Genomic DNA, 16,626 nt, shown 5'->3' on the forward strand with positions numbered 1-16,626 from the left:
TTAAGCATAGTGGCTTGGGGTGATTTGTGGGGTCTCTGTTCTGTTCCATTGGTTTATATATCTGTTCTTGTGCTAGTACCAGGCAGTTTTGAGAGCAATGGCTTTGTAATACAGCTTGATATCTGGTATTGAGGTCCCTCCTACTTTGTTCTTTTTTTTCAGGATTGTTGCAGCTATTTGGGGTCATTTTTTATTCCAGATGAATTTTTGGAGTGTTTTTTCTAGGTCTGTGAAATATGCTGTTGGTATTTTAATATGGAGTGCATTGAATCTATAGATTGCAAAGCCCAGACTCTTAACTACCAATTTATATAGCCTTTAGTGGCAATCAGGAAGTTATCATGATTAACAAAAACAATAGCAAACTTTAAAAATAAAATTAGCTCCTTATGTACTGTAGACCTTGTGCTAAGTACTCCACATGTATTACCTAATCAAATCCTTATCATATACAGTGGGGATGGGTATTATTATTAGTAGTAGTAGTAGTACTTAAGAAAACTCAGGCCTGGGAATGTGAAGTCAGTCCTCAAGGCTACATGAGTAATAAATGGCAGGGTCACCTGGTTTGAATCTAAAGGAACCACTATTTTAAAAAATATTTTATTGATTTCAGAGAGGAAGGGAGAGGGAGAGAGAGATAGAAACATCAATGATGAGAGAGAATCATTGATTGACTGCCTCCGGCACACCCCTACTGGGATCGAGCCTGAAACAGGGCATGCACCCCTAACCAGAATTGAACCTGGGGACCCTTTAGTCTGCAGGCCCACGCTCTGTCCACTGAGTTAAACCGGATAGGGAAAGGAACCACTATTTTTTAGGACATTATAACCAAGGGAGGGGTAGAAGGGTAACATCTGGTTGTCTCCTGTATTCTGATCCAAAGTATACCTTTTTGATGGCCAAAAAACTTAGGTCCACTTCTGTAAACAGTGCTGCATACTTATTAACAATTTCTTATGATTCATGTCTCCTCATTCATTATTCAAACTCAGTTACCCTTTTTGTGACAAACACATCAATATAACTGATTTTGTATCAGTTAGCCTTTTAAATTTTATTGATTTATTGAGATTTTATTTTAATTAAAAATTAATTTCTTTTTAAAAATTTGTTTTTAATTATAGTTGACATAATATTATAATAGTTTCAGGTGTACAACAGAGTAATTCAACATTTACATACCTTAAAAAGTGATCACCACAATATAGTTGAGATTTTAGAAGCCATTCTTGGTCTCCTGTTGATTTTGAGACAGTACCCTAAACTTAATAGAACAAATGGTTACAGTTTTCTTTGTTAACATCAGTTGTTAATGACAGTATCAGAGTATGACATTGTTTAGCCTTGTTCCTATAGCCCAAGTCTACCTTATTTGCATTCTGTAAGACTCTCTTTATTATCTTCAACATTTTTAGGGTGTCAATTTGCCCATTTTTCCCTGAACCATATATCTTTGTGCCAAAGTATGTTTCTTTTTATTCTTTACTATGTCTTTATTTTCTGATTTAATTGTTTTAATTGTTCTATGTTTGGAAGTCTTCTCTCTTCCAACAAAATAGCAAACTTCTTGTAGGCATTGACTGTGTTTTCTGCTTCCTGAACATTCCCCGCTGCACGAAACAATGTTGAGCACATAGTAAACATTCAGTGAATGCTGATGGAATTGAATTATGAACTATTGTCTCATGTTCAGTCTTTCCTCAAGGGCTTTCAGTTAGAACATTTGGCTGGAATTCTGTACAGACAAAACTGAATTAGGAAAAAAACATGCAATGTATGTTACAGTCAAGGCTCAGAATTTCACATTACCTAATATTTTGACTTTTTTCCAAATCAGTTAGTTATTATCTGGTCTCACAAACATTGCCTTACTTTTCATATTTCCTAGGTGGGAATTTTCTTCTCTTTGCCCTTAATTTCACAGTTTTCTTTCTCAAACAAATCCTTGAGTGAAATTCTTTATTTGTGCTGAAGAAGTCACTGCTTTGGCCATCCATAGTGGCCTAATTTGGAACATGTGCTATTTCATATCTGTCTTCACTTTTCTTTTTTTCTTTTTTACATTCATAGTTGCATGTAGATAACAACAGCTCAAAGGTTACAACACAAATGGAGGGCCCAGCCCTTGCTGTCCTTATGACTAACACTCTAAAAGAAGAAAAACAGAACATTCACAGAGACCACAGCACACACTGCTTTTTCCTTTTTATTGAATTTATTGGGGTGACACTGGTTAACAAAATTATACAGGTTTCAGGTGCACAATTTTATAATGCATCATCTGTACACCGTATTATGTGTTCAACACCCCAAGTCAAGTCTCCTTCTATCACCATTTACTCCCCATACCCTCCTCCACCTCCCTACTCCACACTCCCCTAGCAATCACCACACTGTTGTCAGTGTCCATGAGGTTTTTTTTCTCTCTCTTTTTTTCTTTTTTGCACAATCCCTCCACACCCTCTGCCCCCAAATCCACCCAACAGCTGTCAGCCTGCTCTATATCTATGAGTCTGTCTCTATTTTGCTTATCAGTTCAGTTTGTTCATTAGATTCCACATATGAGTGAAATCATATGGTACTTGTGTTTTTCCGACTTATCTCACTTACCATAATGCTCTCCAGGTCCATCCACGCTGTCACAAAGGGTAAGATTTCTTTCTTTTTTACAGTCAAGTAGTATTCCATTATATAAATGTACCAAAGCTTTTTTATCTACTCGTCTAATGATGGACACATGAGCTGCTTTAAAATCTTGGTTATTGTAAATAATGCAGCAGTGAACATAAGGGTGCATATATTCTTTTGAATTAGTGTTTCTGGATTTTTTGGATAAAATTCCAGAAGTGTAATCACTAAGTCATAAGGTCGTTTCATTTTTAATTTTTTGAGATAACTCCATTCTGCTTTCCGCAATGGCTGCACCAATCTGCATTCCCACCAACAGTACACGAGGGCTCCCTTTCTTTCCACATCCTCACCAACAATTGTTTGTTGACTTATTGATGATAGCCATTGTGACAGGTGTGAGGTGATATCTCATTTTGCTTTTAATTTGCATTTCTGTGATATTTAGTGATGTTGAGCATCTCTTCATATGTCTATTGGCCATCTGTATGTACTCTTTGAAGAAGTGTATATTTGGGTCCTTTTCCCATTTTTTAATTGAATTGTTTTTTTTTGTGTGTTGAGTTTTATACACTTTTTATAAATGTTGGACATTAACCCCTTATCAGATGTATCATTGGCGAATAAGTTCTTTCACTCAGTGGTTTGTTTTTTAATTTTGTTGATGGTTTCCTTTGCTGTGCAAAACCTTTTTAGTTTGATGTAGTACCATTTGTTTATTTTTTCTTTGTTTCCTTGCATGTGGTGATGCCCACCCAACTAAGCCATGCTGGCCGGGCTATTACTAGAGGCCCAGTGCAAGTGCACTGGTGGGGTCCCTCAGCCTGGCCTGTGGGGATCAGGCTGAAACTGGCTCTCTGACATCCCCCAAGGGGTGCAAGAGGGTGCAGGCCAGGCTGAGGGGCCCCACTGGTGCATGGGGCCGGGGAGGGACTGCGAGAGGGCTCCAGGGTGTGTCTGGCCCATCTTGCCGAGTCCTGATCGGCCAAACCCCAGTAGCAAGCTAATCTACTGGTCAGAGTGTCTGATCCCTGGTGGTCAATGTGTGTCATAGCGATTGGTCAAATGGACACTTAACATATTAGACATTTATTACATAGGATTGTTGTTGTTGTTAATCCTCACTCAAGGATATTTTTCTTTTCTTTTAATTTTTATTGTTGAAAGTATTACATATGTCCCCTTTTAAGAATACTTTTGCATTGATTTTTAGAGAGAGTGGAAGGGAGGGGGAGAGACAGAGAGAGAGAAAGATCTATGTGAAAGAGACACATGGATTGGTTGCCTCTTGCACATGTCCTGACCAGGGCTGGGAATTGAGTCTACCATCGAGGTACATGCCCTTAACTGGAATAGAACCTGGGGCCCTTCAATCCGTGGGCTGGTGCATTTATCCACTGAGTCAAACTGGCTAGGGCCATCCCTTTACTTTTAGATTGTGTATATCTTTCATTCTGAGGTAGGTCTCTTGTAGAAAGCATATATATGTGTCTTGTTTTCTTATCCATTCAGCTACCCTATGTCTTTTGATTAGAGCATTTACTGGTAAGCATTTACATTTAAAGTGATAATTGATAGTGATGTACTTATTGCTACTTAATTCTTTTAATTATGTTCCTCTGTTTTCCTCCTCCTCCTCCTCCGCATTCGCATTTGCATTTGCATTCTCCTTCCTATTCTTTTCCTTCTATCAGGCCCTTTAACATTTCTTATAATGCTGGTTTGATGATAACAAACTCCTTTAGCTTTTTCTTGTCTGAGTAGCTCTTTATTTCTCTGTTGAGCATTCTTACAACCATTACCTTGACTCTATATCTGATAAATTGCTTGCCCCTGATTCATTTAGCTCTTTTTCTGAAGAGTTCTCCTATTCTTTCATTTGGGATTTGTTTCTTTGTCTCTCCATCTTGGCTATCTCTTTGTGTTCATTTCTATGTATTAGATAATTCTTCTATGACTCCCAGCCTTCATGGGTGACCTTATGTAGTAGGTGTCCTTTGGGGTCTAGTGGTAGAGTCTCTTTGATCACCTGAGCTGGGTGTTTCAGGAATGTCTCTTGTGCAAGTTATGTGGGCCTCCTGTTGTAATTGAGGCTTGATTACTGTTGGTCCATTTGTGCATGGGATCGACCCTCAGGCTGGCTGACTGTGAGGCTCAAGCCTGACCATGGCGTGTGAACTGTTGCACAGCATACACATTTGTGGATTCCAATGGGGGAAGGAACTAGAGGAGTCATTAATTTTAATCTAATTTAGCCCCTTAAGGAAGTCAGCACCCAAACCATTGCCAAAATTTTGCTTATTCCTCTTGTGGACTTCAAAACCCCTCTCACAGTTGAAAGAATACTACTGTTGTCTTTTTTTACTGTGTACTCAGACAATATGGTCACATCCACATGTTTTTGGTACTCAGACAATATGGTCACATTCACATGTTTTTGGTGCTGGGGCAGGGCTAATGGTAGATATTCTGCTCCATCATGAGGAGAAACAGTAGACCTATCAGCCTAATTTCATTGAAGAAGCCTCCTTAAACTCCCAAGTTCAATCATTGTACTTAGGCAGCAGTGGCCTCCCATCAAATCATGCCTGAAAACTGATTTATATGAGGGTTGGAAAAGGCCCCTCTCAGGGGATTCCATCTCCTGCCCTGCGCCTCCCTGCACCTGTGACTATATGAAATCTCCACCCTGCCAGCTTTGTTCCTCAGTAATCTCTACTGAGGGAATTTGGGCCTGCTCCCCACAGCCACTTCCATCTGCACTTGGCTTTCATCTTGAGTCCACAGTTCTGGCAAATGCTGACTTCTTCTAAGCCAGTGTGAGGAGAGTGCACGTTCAAAGTCATCTGCCTGTGGTTGGAGGGAATAGAAAATGGAAAACATGCTCATTTTGGAGTCATCTCATTCTTTTGGAAAAAATCTGAAACCACTGGTTTATTGTTTGCAGACTGCCAAGTGTGTTCTTTTTTTTCTAAGACACAGAAAACCATCTTTGAATTTCATTCTTAATAACATAGGAACTATTTGCAGTACTTCTCTCACTCATTACAAAATTTTCAGATAAGGTGGGATTTGGGTTGAGCTTCTTTGTGTTGCTGTTGATCACAAAAGGTTAATAACTGATCTATTTTGAGCAAAATCAAGGTGTTTGTCATTACTCAAAACATCTAGACAATTTCTGTCTTGAAGATTTGCTATCCCTTAACCTGCTACCTACTTCAACAAAAAGCAAAAATATGAAAAACGGATGTCTGTTCCCTCTAACTTCCTGTCTTCCAATGTTCCCTCACCATACTACAGTGGAGGGAAAGACTGTGATTATACATTTATTAGGGAAATTTTTTATTTTATTTTACGGAAGGCCTTTCTTCCTGTTATAAAGCACGGCTTAAACATAAGCAATAAAACTTCATAAAACCAGCCTCTGTTTACTCAAAATGGTGGGCAATTTGAAACTAGATTATAGAAATATACATTTTTTTGGTTAATCTTCACCTGAGGATATATTTTTTCCATTGATTTTTAGACAAAGTGGAAGGGAGGGGGAGAGACAGAGAGAGAGAAACATCAATGTGAGAGAGACATATCGATTGGTTGCATCTCACAGGTACCCTGACTGGGGCCAGAGATCGAGCCTGCAACTGAGGTATATGTCCTTGACCAGAATCGAATCTGGGACCCCTCAGTCTCAGCAACCACTGAGCCAAACCAGCTAGGGCAGAAGCAAAGATTTTTTTAAAAAATAAAAAATTAATGAAATACAATATACATGTAAAAAGTATACAAATTATCAGTGTATAACCTGATGAATTTTTACAGAATGAACATACTCATGTAATCAGTACCCAGATCAAGAAACAGAACACCTTCCCTGTAATAGTTTCCTAGGACTTCTGTAACACATTACCACAAATTTAGTGCTTACAACATAAATTTATTCTCTCACAGTTCTGGAGGTAAGAAGTCTGAAATCAAGACATTAGCTGGGCCATGCTCCTTCTGGGTGCTCTAGGGCAGAATCCTTCCTTGCCTCTTCCAGCTCTGGTGGCTCCTGGCCTTTCTTAGCTTGTGGCCACATCATGCTAAATCTCTGTCTTCTTCTTCACAGGGCCCTTCTCCTCCCTCTTCTGTGTCTTCCTCTATTTAGTCTTTTATAAGGACTCCTCTCATCTCTTCTCCCAGCCATTCCCTTGTCAAAGGTAACCACTGTCCTGACCTCTAACAGCATAGATGAGCTTTTCCTGCATTTGAACTTTTTTATATATCAACTAGTGGCCCAGTGCACGAAATTCATGTACATTAAAAGGGGATTAATTAGATTCTAATTAATTAGGCAGTGGTTCTCAACCTTCCTAATGCCGCAACCCTTTAATACAGTTCCTCATGTTGTGGTGACCCCCAACCATAAAATTATTTTCCTTGCTACTTCATAAGTGTAATTTTGCTACTGTTATGAATCATAATGTACATATCTGATATGCAGGATATATTCTCATTGTTAGAAATTGAACATAATTAAAGCATAGTGATTAATCACAAAAACAATACGTAATTATATATGTGTTTTCCGATGGTCTTAGGCGACCCCTGTGAAAGGGTCGTTCAACCTCCCAAGGGGTCACGACCCACAGGTTGAGAACCACTGAATTAGAGGAAATATTTTTTTAATATTGCTATTTGCCTTTCTCTGTAATAGAAGTGTCAGAGATGAGAGAAAATTAGTAAAATGTATATGAAAATCTTCCTTCTGTCAGAGTATGGGGCGCACTGCGGGACCCAGAGTCAAGTCGCCGCCCACCCGCATGTGCCTCAAAATCACGAGAGACCCAGACCCAGCCAGCCCCACCCTTGTCAAGCCCGGCTGGCCAGGAGGTGCAGCCTCAGGTCCCCTGGCCCGATGTCAGGTGGGTGGCACAGCATCAGGTTCCCCATCAAGCCCCACAGGGTGGGGGGCGCAGCCTCAGGTCCCCCAGGCAGCCCCACCCTGTCAAGCCCGGCTGGCCAGGAGGTGCAGCCTCAGGTCCCCTGGCCCGATGTCAGGTGGGTGGCACAGCATCAGGTTCCCCATCAAGCCCCACAGGGTGGGGGGCGCAGCCTCAGGTCCCCCAGGCACCTTCAGGTCCCCCAATCCAGCACCAGGGTGGGGGGTTCAGCCTGAGGTCCTTTGGCCCGGCACCAGGGAAGGCAGCACAACCTGAGGTCCTCTGTCCCGGCATCAGGGTGGGGGAAGCACCATGAGGTCCCCTGTCAAGCACCGCTGGGTCGGGGACATGGCCTGGGATGCCCCGTCAAGCCCCGCCAGGTGGGGGTGTGTGGCCTGGGATCCCCCATCAAGCCCCAGGGCCTCAGGTCCTCCAGCCCAGGGCCTCCCCCAAAAGATATTCACATGGGGTCAATTTTTAGAGCAATGTTTAGAGCCTCCAGTCCCTGCTGATTGCTCGTTAAGGCTCATTATGGGAACTTGGCCTCTGCTGTGGGGACAGCCATCTTGTGTTATGGAAACCCCACTCCGCTGTGGGCGCCGCCATATTTGTGACAGTGTGATGGTCAATTTGCATATTCACTCTTTATTAGATAGGACTAGAGGCCCAGTGCATGAATTTGTGCACCAGTGGGGTCCCTCGACGTAGACTGTGGGGATGGGGCCAAAACTGGCAGTCCAACACCACCTACTGCTCCTACCTGCTGCTCCTGCTCATCCCAGCCCAGCTGAGCCTGCCACCACTACCACTCAGTAGGCTTGCTGCAGCTCCACTGTGGTCTCTGGGCTGCAGTGGCCAGCCATGAGCCTTGCGTCTGGTGCCTGTTGGTCAGCTGAGTGGCACTCCCGCTGTGGGAGTGCACCGACCACCAGGGGGCAGCTCCTGCATTGAGCGTCTGCCCCCTGGTTGTCAGTGCACTCATAGCAACCGGTTGACCAGTTGTTCGGTTGTTCGGTTGCTTAGGCTTTATATATATACACACTAGAGGCCTGGTGCACAAAATTTGTGCACTTAGGGGGTGTGTGTGTGTTTCTTAGCCCGGCCTGTGTCCTCTTGCAGTCCAGGAGCCCTCAGGGGATGTCCAATTGACAGCTTAGACATCCTTAATGCTGCTGAGGTGGCGGGAGAGGCTCCCACCACTGCCGCTGCACTCACCAGCCATGAGTCCAGCTTCTGGCTGAGTGGCGCTCCCCCTGTGGGAGCGTACTGACCACCAGGGACAGTTCCTGCATTGAGCATCTGCCCCCTGGTGGTCAGTGCATGTCATAGCGACTGGTTGTTCTGCCATTTGGTCGATTTGCATATTTGCCTTTAATTATATAGGATAGATGGAATGACACAGGATGTGCTCTTCTGTGTCTGGCTTCTTTTGTTCAACATCACGCTTGTGAGATTTATGTATATGTTTCCTTACAGCTGTAGATCATTCATTCTCATTGCCCTGTAGTATTTCATTGAATGACTTTATCACAATTCATTTATCCTATACTTGATGGACCTTTGAGTTGTTATCTGTGTTGGCTATTATGAATAATTCTGGTATAAATATTTCTGTATATGTGTCTTGGAGCACATGCACATACATTTCTCTTGAGTATACATAGGAGTAGAATTGCTGACTTCTATCTATGTTGTGTATATGTTCAGCTTTGGTAGATAATGTCAAAGGATTACAGAATTTTAAAGTTAGAATTAATTTTTGACATAAAGAAGATTCTTCACTTAAATTAAACTCAAATACTAATTCCAAATCCACTTATTTCAAAGAAAAAAAAACACATTGTCATTCTGACTTAGTACCCCATCAAGGCTCTGGGCCGAAATCACACAGTGTTGCATTTGTCAGATCAGACAAGTAAAAGATAATTTGGTGGCACTGGTTATGGGGGAGGCAAGAAGCAAACCATGTGGCCAATAGTGTTAACTGGAGTTAATTGATTTCCTCTCTGCATTTAGGTATCCTGTTTGCTCCAGGAGTCTACTAGCTCATAATTAAGTATCTCATGCAGGCTATTTCATCCTCACTGGTGTAAGCAGAGGATCAAAGAGTTTTACACATGAAGCTTTCATTGAAAGGAGTATATGTTTCAGAAAAGAGTCCCATCTTTTGGACCCTGAGCTATGGAAAGCCAAAGGCAGCTAAAAGTCAAACAAAAAGCAATTTAGCAAGATATCTATCCCAACCCCAACTCCCACCTTGCTGTGTTATTTTTTAAAACACCATTTACTAGTAGTGTAATTAAGCCATTGCCTCATAAAATTGTTCATCAGGAACTTTAGTTTCTCCAGGAAGAGATGAAAATAAACTGAACATTTCATGTCACTGTTCCCACAAGGTTTTAAAAATCATGTTTTTCTTTAACAACATACTAGGAAGCATCTCTTGTTAATAGGAGTTGTTTTATCTCAGAATAACAAGGCAACAGAATCTATAATGACAGCTTAAATGCACATTTTAAACATGAATTCTTCATATAGATTACCAGGCATGTTTGACTACACTTTATTTTCCCACATAATTATTTCTTTTAAATATCCTAATTATTTCATTCTGTTGAATACCATCTGTCCTGGAAGAATTGTGTCTAAATAAATCAACAGGTTTTGGGTCATTGTTCAAATATGAGGGAAAAACCACCCCCAAATGATATTCTGGCACTTTGGTGGAAACTAGCAGAATTCTGAATCCCACATTGGGAATGCCTCATCTCTAGCTCCCCTGGAAACTAACTCATAATTTGTGGAGCCCAAAACAAAGCCAAATTAATTTTGGAAAGAGCAGTGGGAAAGGGATTGGGGTGGGACTTTCCCAGAAAATGTTTGAGCCTTTGCTTTGAGAGCTGTCTGTTCACCCGGACAGTTTGCACTTCTCAGGGAGGGTGGAGGAGAGAACAGAAGCTGGACACCTGGGATATGCCCAGTTTGCTTGGGGGCAGCCATCTCACCCTGGGCATCACATGATTAGTGTAGTTATATCAAGAACCTTGGAGAATGAGCCACAGCATCTGTGGGAAGAAAATTGCCAAGGATTGTCTACCTTGTGTCTTGTTATTTAGAGAATTGCTGATGCGTTTCAAATAATCAAATACTGTTCACTGGGAAAGCACTTCTCCCTGAAACCAGTTCTAGGCACTCTGGATCTCTGGTACTTCTGCTAAGGACCTGCAGACATTGCTGTTAGTAGTCTACATTCCAAAAATCATTGGCCTCCTTTTTCTTTTCTTTTTTCTCACCCTGTCTTGCTCTCACTACTCACCTCCCCCAACTTAATTCTCTCTTTATAAGTTTGTTTCTTCACTCAAAGATGTAGCCAAGAAGCCCCACTGGCTCTCAGGGTTAGAAAGGAGGTTGAGTCTCCTGGTTTTAGAATTGCCAGCAGTTCTGAGAAATCATTAAGTAAGTCCTGGGACATTCTTTTCTTTGCTCTATGATTTTATCAGCCTTACTGTCTCCTTCAAGTCTATGTTATCTTTTTATATATACTCAATTCTAAATCAGTTCATTCAGATACTGTAAGCCTCTGCCTTCAGCTAATTAGCTGATTCGGTTAGAAGCCCTATCAAAAGGGACCAGAATGAAGGAATAGACTGTTCTTCAGCCTCCATCATTTCCCTCAGACTCAACTGTCTTTTTCAGAAGCCATGGTGTGATTAGAGCTTCCATATCTCCTCTCCCAACAGTTCCATGCAATGTCAGAGGGAATGGTAAAGGGGCTCCCCATTATAGTGTTGGGTATCGGCAATGCTCCCAATCATGTGGCATGCATACTAGCATGCACCCATTTCCTGGACTCTCCCCTGCCCCTGACCAGAACACCTGCAAGTTAATTTCAAGGAAAACGTGTGTGCATGAATGTCAGGAGTGTGCGGGCAGATAGCTTGCTTCAGAATTAGCCTGCATCATCTCTTTTTCTAGTTGCCATCCAGTAGTGGACATGCTAACCACACCAGTTAACACCCCAGATTGGCTTAGGATTATGAATGGAGAGAAGGGAGATCCCCGTGCAAACAAGCAGCTGTCCCTTTGGTTAATTGTTGGTATCCACAAGCCCAACCCCATTGCCCAGGCTCCAGTGTCGAGATGATGAAATAGGTGATTAAGGGACTTGGAGGCCAGTCTACACTGCAGCTTTGTCTGGAGTGTTCCAACAACAAGTGCTATTAGTCCACTAATCATAACATTGTCTGCAGTGGAATTTCCTTGGGAAGGAATGGGGCAGCGCCTCCATGCCAGAGGGCTGCTCGGCATGAAAATACTAACACATCACAATTGGCTGTTCTGTGGGAAGGCGATTCCAACATCCAATTCAGGAAATAGGTCACCAGGCTGCTAGATGCACTGTGACTTTGATTTACTTACTTAGATTCTTGCAGTTTTATACACTTCTCTCTGGGTAGAATGAAACTCCTTCGAGTTATTGGCTTCTGGAATGCCACACGGGGAAATATGCAAGCAGGTTCTGAAAACAGAGGCATGTGTTTTCTGTGGTCAGGTCTGCAGGATGCACTTGCTTCTAGGACTCAGACAAGATGCCCTTCAGGTTAATACTCCTCACCTGGACCTGTTTCGGTGTGGTCTCTCAGAGGTCTGAGGCCATGGCTCTTAGGAGCCTGCAGCTGTGCCTGCCAAACAACAAATGTTTGGAGAGAGGATAAAGAGATACAAATGGGTTGGAGGGAGCCAGAGCCTTCTCAGTAATAAGCATAGCAAAGCTTCCATGTCCAAGGATCTTGGGAGGATAAGATGTACTCATTTGGAGTATCACACTGCCAGGGCCATTTCTACCAGCTGTTGGATTCTGGGACCACCCTGTTGGTGGGGTTAGGGGGCCATCCAAACCTTTATTTTATTTTATATCTCTTGACACTTGGACCTTAAGAAGCAGGAGTCAAGGGCTCTGGGGGTCTGACACCAAACAGCTGCCTCCTCTTTCCTGGATCAGTCTAGAATTCCCCCGATTTTTCCTAAACCCAAGCAGTTGTCTGTTGCCTTGTAGTGTCACAAAGGATATTTGTGGGTCCAATGGTATTTTCAGATTTCACATCAGGCAAAAGCTTATATTTCTTTTTTAAAGGTAGACAGGTGGTCTGACACTGGGGGCTCTGAACATAGCCCCATTCCCTTTTAGTTTTTAACCATTCAACTGCTGGGTATTCCTAGATTCACCACATTTTTTCGGTGCCCAGAGACATACTATATTTTACTGGGGTATAAATTCTGGGCTCCAGCTTACCTTCCCAGAGATACAATTTCAATGGATTCTTTCAGGAGAGGAAGAGTTGTGCTAGTGTTGCATTGGGGCATTGAGAAAGCGTGGGAGGATTTGGAGAGGTCTCTTGGAGAGTAAGACCAGAGGGCTCTATCTCTCTCTCTCTCTCTCTCTCTCTCTCTCTCTCTCTCTCTCCTTCCCTCTATCTTCCCTATTGGTCATTATCTATCTAGGCAAATAGGAAAGAGGAAAGGGAAATCTTCGTGATGAACTCCTCAAGCATTATTTTATTTATTTGGACTCTGGACTTGAAAAAAGTTTTACTGCCTTTAAAAAATTCTAAGTATCCCGTTGAACGCAATCTCTACCCTTCAGTTTTGTTTGTTTTATAAATCTTTAGAGTAGAGGTTGTCTACACTTAAGCAACTAGAGTCAAATTTGTAGTCATCCCAGAACTACTGCATCTCTATTGCATGTAATGCAGAGACAAGGAAAAGATATGACTCTAGAATCATGAGAGCAAGCGCAGTACAGTACAGCAGACAGTAGTGCAGAATGGTTACAGAGGCACTGATATAAGCCAGTTGGGTTTTATTCCCATCTGGGCTGCTTTCTAGCTCTGGGGCTAGGCAAGTGTCTGAGCTCCTCCTTCCTAGACTCCAGATGAAAACAAGAGTTTTCAACACTAAAGGGTTGAGAAGGTTAAATGATAAAATGCAGGAGATGTGCTTTGTTAGTTCATTCCTGGAAATGAGCAAAGTGGCCGTTAAATATTGACTTTTCTCATTATGAAAATCACCTCCTTGGCTCTGTAGTTCCATTTCCTGTTTAAAAACAACTGAAGGAGTTTGTAGGAGCCACCCCCTATCTGAGTCAGGCTATTTTGTGAGGCTTCCTTTGGAATGGGCTGGCTCCAGCAGTCCAGGGGGTGGGAGGCGGGGAGGGAGGCATTATTCTCTGGGTTGCAGCTGTGGCAGCCAGTACAGTATCCCCCACATGCCAGATGAATCAAGCTGAGGGCCAGATATGGGCTGTGGGCCAGAGGCTCCCCACCCTGATTTATAGTGTGGACAGAGATGTGGGTGTTTTGATGATGAGAGAGAGAGAGAGAGAGAGAGAGAGAGAGAGAGAGAGAACACCCTTCCTAAAAATGTGCTGAGGAAGGGAGGTTTAGGCCTATCTGCAAGATTAGAGTGGCGTGACTGTGAGCAGCAGCAACTGGTTAGAAGGAGGCCCCACGGCAGAGCAGGCAGTTCCCCTCAAAACACAGTGAATTGTGAATAAGGCCCCTGTATGCCAACCATTGCGGGCAGATCAAGCCTGCAATCCCTCCGCAGGTGTAGAGTAGGGGACTGAGCCTTCATTTTAAGGCCTGCAGGCCCCATGAGTAGGGAGAGAGAGTACTGATCTTCCTGAGATCTGGGGGGACCCCTTTCTCCCATGCTTCTATAATGTTAACACTTTTCCAGAAACCGGCCAGGCTTTGCCCTTGGGGTCAGGCCTAGATCATTGCCAATGGGCTGGGGACAATAGGCTAAGCGTGGGAAGGCAGCCCTGGATGGACTTTGGAGGAAAACACACACACACATTCAGGATTTATTCTCAACCTTCAACCCAACACATTTGTGAGGGCTCCCAACTCGAGCTGAGGGAGCAGAGTGGAAGCATGGGCTGGAGTGGGGGCTCCCTCAGGAATGTTTCTCCCTCCCAAGCAAGGCAGAGCCAGGCACAGCCCTCCTTGCTTTACTCATAAAATGTCAGGCACAGCTGTCCTGGCTTAATGTATTTCACCCAAGAAAGAACCTAGGTTTCCTAGGATCCATACAGATCTCTGAAGGCAAGAGATTTATTCTCCAAAGTCCAGGCCATTAGGCAGACATTGTGCTGGAGAGCTCACTTAAACTCACATCGGTCTGCAAACATTTTTTCCCGAGGGAAGGGCCATGAACACTCTCATGCCAAAAACCTGTAGTATCTGACAAGTACAATCTGTTTTCTTTTGTGTGGGTTTTTTTTCCCCTCACTTCCTCGCCTCTCAACACTTCTGACCTAGGCCCTGTGTTCAAGCCAGGCCTCATTAAGGTCACTGGCACCCCTGCCACCCCACCATGCTCATGTTTGCCTTTAAGATTTTGCTCCATCTGGAATCCTCTCACCTTTGATGATACAAAGCCTCCTTTTTTTTCCACATGGCCAGATCTCTGAGGAAACAGCCCCAGGTACCCTGAGTCCCCCCATTACAGCCTGGCCTAGGGATTTGGGGCACATACTGCCTGTGCAAACATCCTCACAAACTCCAAATTTCAGTCCAGAGAACAAAGAAAACTCAACCGGCAAGTCTAAAAGGAGAGAGGGAAGCCTTTCTCTGTTTGGCTTCCCCTTCAGATCCAGCTCAAGTGGTTTTTGGAGCTTTTCCTGTGATTTTTTTTTTTGCACATACTCACTTTTTTTTATGTGTTCATGTCACCAAAACACAAATCCACAACACTCACAAAGCCAACCCTGGGTTACATTCAGAGCCTACTGTGATTTTCTCCATCAGATGAAACTTCTCCTGCCCCGAGGCCTGGAAAGTCTCTGTTTTATATCTAAGGTGAGAAATAAGACTCCATGAGAAGTGTTCTGGTCTGTATCACTCAGGGCTGGCTCCTCTGCAGGACAGTGAGAAGACCCCTGAAAAGGAAATAAAATGGCTTCTCAGGCTCTTCATTTTGAATTTCCCATTTCCTGCCCTGTGGTTCAACAAAGGACTTGTGTATGGAGTGTGTATGTGAGTATGTGTCATGGCAGGAGAATGCACACAAGATTATTGTTGTTCATTCACTTTTCTTGGAAGGAAACAGAAGTGTTTGTCTATTCCCAGCAGCAGTAGGGAGCAGCAGTGAGAGCCTCTCACCATCTCTTCTCCCAGCTTGCTTGAGATACCTCCCCCCCCTTTTGTTGAATTTATTGGGATGACACTGATTAGCAAAATTATACAGGTTTCAGGTCTACAATTGCACAACACATCATCTGTACAGGTATTGTGTATTCACCACCCAAAGTCAAGTCTCCTTCTATCACCATTTATCTCCTCTATACTTTCCACTCCCCTTCCCAGCACTCACCTCACTGTTGTCCATGTTCATGAGTTTTTTTCTCTACTTTTTCCCTTTTTGCTCAATCCCTCTACCCTGCCACCCAACCCCCTAGCCTGACAACTGTCAGCCTGCTCTATATCTATGAGTCTGTTTCTATTTTGCGTACCAGTTCCGTTTGTTCATTAGATTTCATGTATGAGTGTAATCATATGGTATTTGCCTTTCTCCAACTGGCTTATTTCCTTTAGCATAATGCTCTCTAGGTCCATCCATACTGTTACAAGGGGTAAGGTTTCCTTACTTTTTATAGCCAAGTAATATTCCATTGTGTAAATGTACCATAGTGTTTTATCCACTCATCTACTGATGGACACTTGAGCTGCTTCCAAATCTTGAATATATATATCCTATCTAATAAAAGACAAAAAGGGTAATTAACCATACCTCCACTATGCTTCCCATTGGCTAATCAGCAAGATATGCAAATTAACTGCCAACCAAGATGGTGGCTGGCAGCCACGCAGCTGAAGCAAGCAGGAGGCTTGCTTGCTCCAATGATGGAGGAAGCCAAGGTTCCCCGCCTGCCGCGGTCTGCTCTAAGCTTCATAAGCAACAGCTCCAAAAGCAACAAAGTTTCAATTATAGAAGCTAAACAAACCCCAGATACCTGCTTTCTGCCAGCCACGGCCTCAGAGCTGGAGCGAGAGGATGGCAACAAAGT

This window comes from Myotis davidii, unplaced genomic scaffold (genome assembly GCF_000327345.1).
Source record: "Myotis davidii unplaced genomic scaffold, ASM32734v1 scaffold760, whole genome shotgun sequence".
NCBI classification, from domain to species: Eukaryota; Metazoa; Chordata; class Mammalia; order Chiroptera; family Vespertilionidae; genus Myotis; species Myotis davidii.